We start from the raw sequence: 13,189 nt of genomic DNA on the forward strand, positions 1-13,189 counted from the left end.
AAATGAAGCAGACAGGAGGAGAGTGTATGTGTCTAAATATCTCTACTCCTTATATTTTTCTTTATGTTGCATTTCTTGGGATGTATGTTTTCAACCTGTTCCTCCAAAGAAACACCAACAGCAACTTCCTTTCAAATACAAACCCTAATTCTGAACTACCACTCCTGAACACAGAGCATGTGTCCCATTGAATTATGTGGATGATGAATAACTATAAAATCAATGCAGCATACACAGTCAATTCTTCCTGTTAATCTACAATGTGACTAAAAGTCTAGGCTGACATCTTGAAGGCGAGAATGTTGCTGATTTACCAATTTTGCTGTCACTTTTTTGGCTGTTCTCCTTCCTCCTTTTAACCAACTGGAAGCTATATCAAATGCTATAATAAATGTAAATTATTTTAACTTCCTTAAGGCATTGTCATATTTGTTTTTAAATCAGTTTTAGTCATCTATTAATATGTAGGGAAACACTGACTCCTTCCAGAGTTAGAAATTTTTTTTTTTTGCTGTGCAGTCAGTATTTTGTTTCCATTCCCCACTTACTTCATTCTACTTTAAGAGAACTCCACGTCCATGCTTTTTAGTGGAAAGCGTTACACAGTTGAAATAGAATTGTGTGATACTTTCCACTAACACAGTCCTCACTAGGGTAAGGTTTCTTCAGGAGAGGTCAGAACTACTGAAAATATTTATTTTTAAAAGTGCTATGAGCATTCAGAATGATCTGAGAGTTGAGAGGAACTCATGTGGTATGTGTAGTACTTATGAAATGAAAATACCATACAAGTCATTTAATTTCTGGATAGCTGGAGTATAATACACAAGATACAAGTGAATACAAATTAATCCCTCTCTCATTCCATAACCAAAACATCACTCTTTTATTGAGATTCCAACATAGTGTAGCGTTTCTAACATTATATATATGAGCTTTTCTAACATATATATATGAGTATCATATCCAGCTGCATGTTGTTATCATTTTTTGTTTGGCAGCAAGGAGCAGTGTACAAAACATTGTTCCAAGGTGCTTACTATATGAATTTACATGGATACTACAGTTGACCTGTACTCAGTTGTACATGTATATCTATAACATGGATGATATATAATGTTTGTGGGGAAACTAGATTTGCAGATTCAAACTCTCTCTAGAGCTCATATACACAGCATGTATACATGCACTTACATACATAATCAGTATGAACATATGCCATATGTTGTATATGAATGACAGCTGGAAAATCCTGTTTCCATGCAAAGCCAGGAGAGAGGGATTTGCAGGACTCTCCTCCTGCAAATGGTGCCAAGGCAATCTCTATTCCCGAATGTTATCTCCTGTAGGAATGACATTGACTTTTCAGCTGCCTTGACTGCACACGCAGGAGCACACGCACATGCACACTCTGAATGGTGTGTACAGTCACTGATGTATTCAGGGATAATTTGAAATCGTTGATTTTTTTTAATGAGAAAGAAGAGGACTTCATGCTCCAGAAAAAGCCCTGAGGAGCACAAACAATTCACCCTTACCTCAACCCTCACTTTCTTTCCTTTCAGCTCTGTCACAATAATCATCCTTCTAATCCATCTCAGTCTCCCTCCTTCTTTGGTGAGACTGAATGCACTGTACGATTTTAATGCTGCTCTGATCTCCTGAGGAGCCAAGGGTTGAGAAGGGGGATGGAAGTCAAATTTGAACTCCTGTCTCCTATGTGGCAGCATATGGTAGCAGGGCTGCTCACCGGGGTGTACTTGGGAAGTAGAAAATCACTTGCTTTCAATGGCATTTAAGCTGCATTTTGCACAAATATGTTTAAGCATCATGAGACATAAAGGGACACATTGTGGAAAAGGATCCAGGTGAGCACCCCTAGGAAGAGATCCACTTAAGTATGGGGAAGAAAGATGGAGTACCCAGTGCTCACTTGTTTTTAAATTTGTTCCTGAACTTGCATCCTGTATGTAACAGCCAACAATGAGGATGTCATAATATACAGATGAGTGAGCTAGCTTAAACAAAATTAGAAGAACCCTGGCAAACTGAATTGATCCAACATGGTATGTTTGAAAATGCCTGGATAAGTCCCCCTTTTTGTGATTCCTTCTCCTCAGCTGTTCACAGATTCCTTCCCTTCTGTGGGGTTGCTGCAGATCTGGTAATGTGCCCTGAAATGGATGTGATCTTCAAATGCCGTAGTTTCTGTGGTTTGCCAGGGAAGGGACAGCGAGCTAGGATCCATAGTTCTGTTTTGAGTAAAGGGTGCTTTGAGGTCTATGGTTCTGTTAATGATCAGAGGCAGAGGTTCAGGGGAATAGAAAGGCACATTGAATAGAGTGACAGATGTCCTATTGCAGGGAAGAAAGTGAGACAGAAGAAAAAGAGGGAGATAGGAAAAGTGAATATTCACAATTTTTTGCTAACTTCAGACAAGTATTCAAACTTTTCATGGGTTATCTGACCTAAACCTCCAGTTATTAGAAAGTTCCCCATCACTTGTCATAATATAATACAGTACGTGGTGTGATGCAGCATGTCAGTGCACTAAAAATAAATTGCACCTGCAATGCGTCAAAAAATTGAGTGGGTGAATTATTTTAGAATAATTCAACTTGTCTTTATTATGTTTCTCAACGATTTCTTTCTTGGAAAATTTCTTTCTTAGAAAAGAATTAGGATTTTCAGTTTAGTATTTGCTAGTATTTCAGTTTTAAGCTGCATATATCTGCTTTCTTTGGGCCAAAATCTGCCCTCAGTCGCACCATTGTAAATCAAGAGTAATTTCAATGAATTTGGCCATCTGTTTTTTCACATATACAAAACAGACACACATATAAAAAGCATGTGGTACACAACGTGTGTTTGTTTCCCTTTCTTCCAAAGATATTAATTCTACTCCAGTTACAAGTTGTTTGCCAAAAGGGACAAAATCTGCTGTATGTCATCAACATCTCAAGTCTGGTATAAATAATGATAGAGTCACTTGGTAAATTGGAAAGTTGTGCTAAAAACCCACGAAGTAATATTATCATGTCCCACCACTCTCTCTTGTTCTTTTTATCCCCTCTGTATATATTGATTTTTAAGACACTGTGCATGACTGTTAAATCAATGATAGTCTGTCACAAAAATGTTGACTAAAAGGAGTATATTACTAGGGTCAACTACAAATTAGCCCAAAGGGTAAACTCAAAGATAGTGCAAAAGCTCAGGAAAAAATATATAGCAGATGTTGTAAAATATGGCTACAGTGTAACAGCTGTTAGAAAATGTATATCATCACTTTCTCTTGTTCTATTTCTTGTGCATAATCAACTTCTTGAACTCTGGTACTAAGGAGCCATTTAAATAAGGGATTTTTTTTTAAAGAAATGGAAATTATATATATCTTTCATGTACATCCTAAATGACCTCAACGGAGCTTATGAGAATGAAAGGCAGATAGGCAATAATAAGCCTGAGAGAACCAGTTGGGATAGAATAAGAAAGAAACCCCACACATTCTTAACCAAATTTAAACCTGTGTTGAGGTTTGAGGGAGATGACTAATAATCTCCTTTTTTTTTGTTTTATAAACTTTGTAATTTTTTTGCACCTTTGAGCTTCTTGGCTTCAATCAGCACCAGAATTTGAAATTTCATAATAATTTTTGTTTGTTAAATGGCGGTAGTGTGCTTGGCATTGTATACAGAGGAAGTCATGGTACTGTTCCCAAGGAGATTATAATCTGACAACATTATAACAACATTGCTCAGGGGAGTGAAAAATCCACTCCCCTGAGTGACACAGTTAAACTGACTTCTCCCATCGACATAGCTACTGCGTCTCAAGGAGGTGAAATTACCTATGCTAAAGGGAGAATGTCTCATCAATGTAGATAATGTCTTCACCGAAGTGCTGCAGCTGCACAGCTGCAGATTTTTAAATGTAGAAAAGCCCTTAGTCATGATCACAAAGTCAGTGCAAAAACTCCCACTGAAATCAATGGGTGTAGAATTGAACCCGAAATTAACTATGCAATGAACGGGGTGAATGGCCTGCAGTTTCTCAGGTGTTTTTTGTCCTTCAATGAGGGTGCACTGTGAAAATGGCTCACAACCAACATAAGGGGTCAGATCAGAGCCACACCACACTTGGAGGAGTTTGGGGAGAAATTGCCTCCCAGAGTTCCTTGGAATGCTGCTGCTACATCTTCGCATGGAGCGCAGCATACGTCTCCCTGCGTGATGGACCTGCTCCAGAGGTTGGGGCGAGGGGCACGAACACATACTCTTTGAGGCGATATGCACTTCTACACAGGACGGCGTTCTTGGCAGACCTGCTTGCATTCCTGCTTGATTCTGTGCCCCCATGTAGAGGTCTGTCAGAACCCATGCCCAGAATAATTTTCTGAAGAAATTCTTGTCTCTAAATCAATCACTGGCAGTTTGTTGCCAGCATTTTGAGTTTGAAGTTGAACTGTTGGGTTTTTTTTTTTTTTTGCATGCCTCGGTCACGTGGTATTGTTTTTATTCTCAACTGAGTGAACATAACTTTTCAGGTATCTCTACACTGCAGTTGGAGGTGTGATTGCAGGACATGTAGGCGTAGATGAACTAGCTTTAATCTAGCTAGTGTGAATACCAGTATCAATGAAATTGCAGCAGCACACACTTCAGGGCAGACTACCCACCTAAACATCCAATGGCCTGGACAAGCTTGTACAGCCTGTGCTGAAGTCCTTGCTGCCACAGCTTCACTGTTTTAGCTAGTTCACAGCTAACTCAGGCTTGTCTACATCTGCTTCCATCACATCACTGATTGACGGTGTAAACATACTGTTAATTCAGATTTCTGGTACAAATACCCACGTTCAGCATTTCCACGTTCACTCTTCACAAAGATTTGTCAACATTGTCCAAAATTTTACATTTAAACTGAAAGAGGGTCAACATTTGCGACTGGAATTTTTGCAAAAATTCCATCTAATTATTCCAACAGCTCTGCTCGCGGCACTAGACGCATGGACAAAGCGTATTTTGGGAAGAGGCAGATGAGAATTAATCAGCCAATCTACATTTCTGCCCCAATACTAAGACACTTATAAGCACCACACAACAAGAAACTTGACTGTATTTTGTGTTTTCAAATTTTGGAAAGTTTTGACAAATTCTTGTCACAAGACACCGCATCAGAAGTTTGTCTTGTATCAGAAAAATAATCTCACTATTTGATAATATCCTTATAGAAGCTTATATTAGTGTAATTTGTCACCTGCTTTCTTATATCTCATTAGCGATAAACCTCAGAACCCTCTCCCTCCCCAAATTTTAGAGAAATAAAGCTCTTAATTCAGAAGTGGATCTAAATTTTACAGCGTGGTCTCTCTCTGTAATTGACATATCTGAAATTTGGAGAAGTTAGATTCAGATTCAATTCAGAATCTGATCTTTGTGCCACAATCCAACTGTATATTAATATTACCATTTTATTTTGGAGTCGGTGCTGCTGCCTTTGTTTCACTGCTGAATCTGCAACACTTAATGTTCCTCCGTGAATACAGATGAGCTGTTGCCTGTGGAGCTGATGTCAATGCCACTTTCTCATGAATCAGCCTGTAGAGTACAGCTGGCTGGATGATTTGACTGTACCCTTTCCCTGGAGGCCAAATGGTCTCTGCTGCCATATGCTTGCTCTGTGCTGGCCTCAGGGAGCAAGAGTTCAGAGTCTGCTCCTGCAACCTGGCTCATATTTGCTGTTGTTAGGAGCCTTTGTAAAAGACACACACACACACACGTGTGCATACGCTCACACACAAACACCAGATAAAGAAAATGCAGAATTGAAACTGCAAAGTTGTAGAAAATCTCTTATTTTTGTAACGTGAAATTATAAATTAGTTAATGCCTTGTGCATGCAGGGTTATTTTATTATTACATGCATATATATGTGTGTGTATATATATTTATACACTGCACACTACATGAAGCTTCCTTTGTAAGTTAACAAACAATGCAGTAATTTTTCCTCTTCTTGGAAACATAACTGTAATGAATGTCCAATTTTACTTTCTTTGCCTGGATTTCTACACCTTAGTAGTTCCATATAAAATAGGCAACTTACCTTGTTTTGTATGAGTGCTGATGAAATAGTCAATTGATTAGACAAATGCCATCTTTTAGAAAGTCTTGGACAATATGGTGAATCCCAATGCTGTGATGTGACAGACTGTACTCTAATGCTAACAAATGGTCACTTTGGGGAATTTATAAAGCAGCACATGCAGGCTTTTTAACAGCCCCATCTCATAAGTTGTAGTTGGAAAGAACTGCCAACTTTAAAACTGAAAAGATTCTTCTTATTACTTGCTTTCACATGAGTCAAATCCATCTCCAGGTAACATCAATGAGGAAAATTTTCAGAGAGAGATCTGTCTATCTTGGTATGAAACATTTTACTTTCCTTGAGATCACCACTGTAGAAAGGAAGCATCACAGTTCTAAAACAATTAGTTTATGCACATGAAATGGTAAAATATGCAGCTTATTAGATTTCACCACCATGCTTCCAACGCTTCTCATTATATAGTTGTAAAATGCTGAAGGCTGCCAGCTTGTTCTATTGTCTATGTGCTGTGCAGAAGACAGTTTTCTTCTATGCATAGCAAGCACCTTCCAGACTGTTAGTTACACATTTCCAGACAATATATGTATTTTCCATTTGCTTCACATTATAAAGGCTCATTAGAATGAAACATGAGCAATCTGAAAACATTGCTTTGTTGCAGTGTGTGTTCTGGGGTATTTAATTGGTCAAATAAAGTTTTTGACTCATTCAAAGGTTTTATTTTCATTATATTAACATTTCATCCAACATTTAATTAGGTTTCTAAAGTATGTACACTTCAAGTGTATTAAAATAAATTACATTTAACATTTGGAAACAGCAACCCAAATTCTACTCTGCTATACTTGTGTAAGCCTGGCATGACTACTTTGAGATCAGGACCTCAGAGCAGGAAATTCTGCGGGTGGTGCTTTGAAGAGAATGTGTCCCAATGTTTGTATTCTTTCCATTTACTTTAAAAAAACCATGGAACTAAGGTATATTAGAATAACTTACGGTGACATCCAAGCAGCTGCTGTTTTGACTCTTTGAGTTTCCATGATAAGATCTTTTTTTTTCTTAAATGTTAGCGATTAAAAAAAAAACACTTTTAGATTGTAAGTTTTTTGGGACAGGGTCTGGCATTTTCTATAGGTTTGTAAAGCACATAGTACAAGATAATTCTGACTTCACATGCTTTTAGGTGCTTCTGCAATACAGATGTTTATTAATAATAATAATAATAATTAATAATTAATATATGAAATTTCACATATGCTATCAAAAACCAGGAGCAACAGATTAATAAATGTTATAAATTTCAAGTGGTCAAATTCCAGAGTAGCCGATTGTGATCTAGTCTGATGTCCTGTATAACACAGGGCATAGAACTTCCCCAAAACAATTCCTAAACTATATCTTTTAGGGAAAAACATCCAATCGTGTTTTAAAAATTGTCAGTGATGGAGAATCCCCCAAGACCTTTAATAAGTTGTTCAAATGGTTAATTACTTTCACTGTTAAAAATGTTACACCTTTGTCACTTGTATATTTCAAATTTATTTGAAAAGTAATGAATATGAAACCTATGAATTTCAGAATGTCAGCTTCTTCCATATAAAGATATAGATATAGATAGATATAGATAATATAGTGTATGCGTGGGTAGGTATACACTTTTATATGTATGTGTACACAGAATCATAGAAGTATAGGATTGGAACAGACCTCAAAAGGTCTTCTAGTCCAGTCTCCTGCACTCAAGGCAGGACTAAATATTATTTAGATATACCCACACATATACTGTGTATATATTATGGAAAAACTAAAGCAGACATTCTTGGACTGGTATGTTTCATATTCTCTAATAAATTCTCAGCAAAAAAATATAAAAATCATAACAGCACCACACAAGTTCACTACTTACTCAGTGACATACAAATTACAGCTGAAAAAGACCTACTAGCTCATTAGTTCATCTTCCTGTCAATATAGGGTTTTCCCTCACAACACATTATCTAGTGCTTCATGCAATAGTGTGAAATGTCTAAAGTGAAGGAGTTTCTGCTCTTTCCTTTGAGGTACTATTCCACATTCTGTTAGATCTTGTTGTTAGGAAGATTTTTTTCCTGGCATGTTATCCTATATTTTCTTAATTTCATCCCATTGATACCAATTTTACCCCTTATACATGGCATCTTCTTCATCTCTCACACTATGTATTAAGGCCTAATTTAAGCCATCATCACCTATGTATCTGAATACCTCTCAGTAGTAAAGAACAATAAACAAACTCTCTCTTGATTCTTCCTCTGTAGGGGTAGCTTGGTGCAAGATTCTGCACACAGTTTTAGTACACACATCTTCCTTTGCATCCCCCAGCTGTTCCCACTTCCCCATCGCACCAAACATAAGCTGCTTGTATTCACTTCCTAGGTCCTTCGGACTCGGTCTCGACCCTGCCTGTCATCTCTTACTTGCTATTGAGATGGAGACTCTTGCTTCCAATTGGGCTGATGCCATCCTTCATTGCCCACTTGTAAAATTATCAAACCACCATCCTTGTGTTTTCTCCCAGGCTATCCCTCATGCTTGCAGGAGTTTCCTGTAAACATCCACAAAGCCCCCTCATTATCCTTCTTCAAAACACTCTTTATAACTCTTTGCCTACAAAAGAATAAAAAATGGTTAGGCCACTGGTGTGCTGAAACCACAGCCTATTATCCTGACCAATATTGTCTCATTGTTTCCTTGTGCTCCTCTGTATGCCGATGTCAGTCAATGCCCATATTTTGTCTCTCCTCCTGTACTTAGAATGTAAGATCCTGGGGGCAGAGACCATCTTTTTGTTCTGTTTATTCTACACCTAGTATCAAGGAGTCCATGATTATGGCTGTATGGAAATACAAATAATAATTAATAGGTGGTCATACACTTTGTAGCTTCTGTAGGCAGAGCTTATTGCACACACCAGGAGCTCTGTGCATTCCTCCATTCCACCCCACATGCTCCCTGTGGCCTACCTTCCCACCTCCCCTCTATTTTAGGGACTCTCTGAAACTCCCCTAGTTCTCCCCTGTCAGGTGTTCCATGTGCCCCCAATTTACCCCTTCCTCCCATACCAGGGTTCTCCAATCTGCCCCAGTGATGTTCTGTGTACCCTTGTCCACCCACTTCCTTCATTTCAGTCCACTCAGTGACAAGGGCTCTTTGTGCCCCATTCCTACCTTCCCCCCATGTCTGGGGCTTTGGGTACCCCCTTCCTCTATATCCATGTTCTCCAATATCCCCCACCAGGATTCTGTGTCCCCCACTTCTCCACTTCCCTCATACCAGGGCCCTCCATTTTCCCTCATTGCAGGGGCTCCGTGTGTGCCTCTTTATGTTTCACTGATCTGGCTTTTCTCAGTGTAGAATATTCCTTAATACTAACAATACTCTCCATTTAACACACCTTTCATCTGAGAACTTAAAAATCAAACATTAATTCACCGACTCTCTTTACACTGCAAGCATTTTTTACCCATTTCACAGACCTGGAAACCAAGATGCAGAAAGGTGCTTTGCACATGAATGCTCCATCTATTCGGCTGTAAGCAGAGCTATGAATGGATCCCAGGAGTCCTGGACATACAATTCCATTTATCATGAACTCAGGATAGCCACACACACAAAAAAGTAACAGACATATAATATGAATTAAGCATACTTCATTTGTCTTGGCACATTAAAAATTTTTAAGAAAAAAAAGAAAAGAAGAGTAAGTTCCCTCAGCTTCAAGGCAGCAATAATTTACATGTCAAGAAGTTATACAGGTTTTATGAGATTATTGCGGTGTTGTTCAATAAAAAAAATAGTTACCATGACAACAGCTGTCATGCTACCTGTGAGATTATAGAAAAGAAGGACAATCAGGCAAAGGGTTCATTTGGGAAAGAATGCTTATGTGACCTAGTGAATACAAACGGCATGTTGTTTTGCCCATCGTTGACTACACAGCCATCTTCAGCCAGACTAAAATTCTAGCTGCAGATTTTTTTTAAGCACAGTAAATCTCATAGAAAACATGTCTGTTGGTAAATAATTGCAAGTACTTTCTTCATGCAAGTATACTGTTAATTCTAAGCTAGAATGGTGATTGAATCTCCTACATCAACTGGAGATTTCAGCCTGACCTGGTATGGGGGAGAGGAAAGACTACAGTGGATGTTTTGTTTTTTTGTTACGTCCCAGAAAAACCAAGAAAGCACAGTCCCACTAGACTAAAATATGGTCACATTTCTTTATTTCCCCTGCCATTACGATCTTTCAGCAAAATGGTTGCTTCATTGAATATGGATTCATGTAAATTTCAGATGCTGACTATTTGTTCAGTCCTCCAGGACATACACATTTTATTTTTTCCAATACACACATTTCACTGCCACACCAAAATCTTTGCTTTCCTACTCCCGATGGCAGTGTGTGCATTTTTCTTTCTGACTTATGTGCAGAATCTGCACCTTGACTTGCACATAAAAAGCATAGCCAAAACAACAAAACAACACTACTTGAGCACACACATCTTATTTTTATGGAGGCTTTTAATCTTAGTTTGTCAGCAAGCCTCCTTACCTACCTGTATAAAAATACTTTTATTATTAACTGTGTCTCTGGTTGTTAGCATGTGGCAATGGGAAACTATGAAACCTGACACTAACAGACACCTGGTCTACACTGGCAATGGAGGTTGATGTAACGCCGCTTACGTCAATCGCCGAAAGTATGTCTCCCCGCTGGCATGTGAATGCTGTCAATTTAAGGTGTGGTAAAGGTCGACTTAGTAAAACCACCTCTGCAAGTGGCATAGTGCTGAAATTGAATTCCATGGGTTTAATTTGCATCAGTGTAGGCAGAGTGCAATGTAAATTGATGCCATTGGGCTCCGGGAGGTATCCCATAATTCCCCGTTTTGACCACTCTGGACGTTCACGCTCTGCTGTAACTTGGCCACGTAAACAGGAAATAGCTCCTCCCTTCAAGCTCCGGGAAATTTTGAATTTCCACGGTTTACACAGTGTGGAGAGAGCTTTGTAGCTGAACTTCTCATGGCGATTGCACAGCCCAAACACGTTCCAGCTTAGAATCGATCAGAGGTCTTGGATCTCATCTTTCTGTGGGGTGAAGAGTCTGTTCTGGCTCAGCTCCAAGTCCATAAAAGAAATTTAGATATCTACGAGAAGGTATCTCGTGGCATGTTGCAGAAGGGGCACAAGAGGAACGCGCAGCAGCGTTGCATTAAGATCAAAGAGCTGAGGCAGGCTTATCAGAAAACTAGGGAAGCTAACAGCCGTTTTGGCTCCTCACTCAAAACTTGCCACTTTTATGAGGAGCTGCATGCAATTCTTGGCAGTGATCCCACCACTATGCCACCATGCAGTATCAATACCTCTGAAGAATCCCAGTCCAGGATGAATGATGAGGACTCTGTGAACGAGGAGGATGAAGATGAGGAGAGCAGGGTGCAGGAGAGCGGGGTATACATTCTCCCTGAGAGCCAGGACCTGTTCATTACCCCAGAACAGTCCAGCCACACACAAGACAGCAGGACTGATCAAGATGCAGGGGAAGGCACATCTGGTGAGTGTGTGTGGCAAATCTTTTTTTTTTTTTGCAGTTATGTCCTCTGTCCCGCTTCTTAAAAGGAGTTTGTGTTTTTGAGGGGAGGGTCTTACTGGGTGGTGGCAAACTTCATTGGTTACTCCTTGAACAGACTATTTATATGCAGAGGTATGCTCTGAGAATCCTCTGTGGATATCTCAAGGAAACTTTCATGTAGGTAATCTGGTAACCTTTTGCAGAAGGTTTCTGGGGAGGGCAGCCTTATTTCTTCCGCCATGGTACGATATTTTTCCACACCACTCTGCTATTAAATGAGCAGGCATCATCGCAGAACACAGCATAGCAGCATAAGGGGCAGGCTTGTACCCCAATGCTTGCAGCAAATCTTCCCTTTCTGCCTGTGTTACCCTCAGGAGACTGATATCACACATGGTCACCTAGGGAAGATTGAGCAAGTTTAAAGTACCCAACCAATACAATCACTCCGGTTTATTCCTCTGCCGTGGATAGGGTCCCTGGGTGGCTCCCCAAGACTATTCCTAGTCCTAGTACTGTTGCAATGAGTATTATGGGTCATGACACTGGTTGCCCTATGTTTTATGCCTCTACAATTCACCCGTAGTGTCCTCTAATCTGTTCTGCCCACCTCCTCCCAAACCGGTCCTTGGCATGTTACATGGGATCCCAGAGATCCCTGTCCTTGCTCAAGTGTGGATTGTGGATTTTAGTGCTAATGAAGCCTTTCTATAACAGATGCAAGGGCCCCTTGATTCCCATGTCTGTAACGCCAGTCCGACTCTTCCGAGATGTACAGAATGGAATGCGGGTCTGGCTTAGCCTTGTGAACATGAAGGGGAGTACTTTTTACATTGTAACATTTCCTTTACTACTTTGGGTCAGCTAGCAATGGCAACTTTGTGCTTTGCTTACCTTACAGTAGACACCTTGGCCTTTGGCCACCTTGCTGAACTCCATCTGAAAGACTTTCCCAGATTAGGAAACGGAAAAAAAAATGTGGGATGACATGTTCAGCAAACTAATGAATGTCTCTGTGGCTGCTGACACAGATCTCAGAGCCTAGAGGATGTTCTTGTCTTTAAAACTAGACATGGACATGGAACACAGAAGATCTGCAAAGGAGCAGGAGTGAGATATGCAACAGGAGATGTTTCGTATTTTGAGGGATCAGTCTGACATGCTGAGGCGTCTGGTAGAGCTCCAGGAAAAGCAGTGACAGGATAGAATCCCTCTGCAGCCCCTCCAAAATGCTCCGCTCCGAGCCACTTTGTTATCAGCCCTCACTCCCAAGCAGTCTAGGAGGAGACTGAGCAGGGTGCAGTGCGTAATGCACTCCACAGTGGTGGAGGCGAGCAGAAGGGCATGACAGCCCCTTTAAGCACTGCATGCAACCACAGTTGCTTGCACAGTGATACTTTATAATGTTAAGTTATCCTCCTTTCCCTCCATTATAATGGGTCACAGATAAAACTTTGTAACA

At 39.9% G+C, this 13,189-nt stretch overlaps 1 protein-coding gene across 1 annotated transcript in view; it reads left to right on the forward strand.

Moving 5' to 3' along the window:
* CDH8 (cadherin 8) overlaps positions 1 to 13,189 on the forward strand; it is a 195,391-nt gene that overhangs the window by 71,094 nt on the left and 111,108 nt on the right. The window lies entirely within an intron of this gene.

Source organism: Emydura macquarii, unplaced genomic scaffold (genome assembly GCF_026122565.2).
Source record: "Emydura macquarii macquarii isolate MOO-44397 ecotype Brisbane River unplaced genomic scaffold, CSIRO-AGI_Emac_v2 contig_561, whole genome shotgun sequence".
NCBI classification, from domain to species: Eukaryota; Metazoa; Chordata; order Testudines; family Chelidae; genus Emydura; species Emydura macquarii.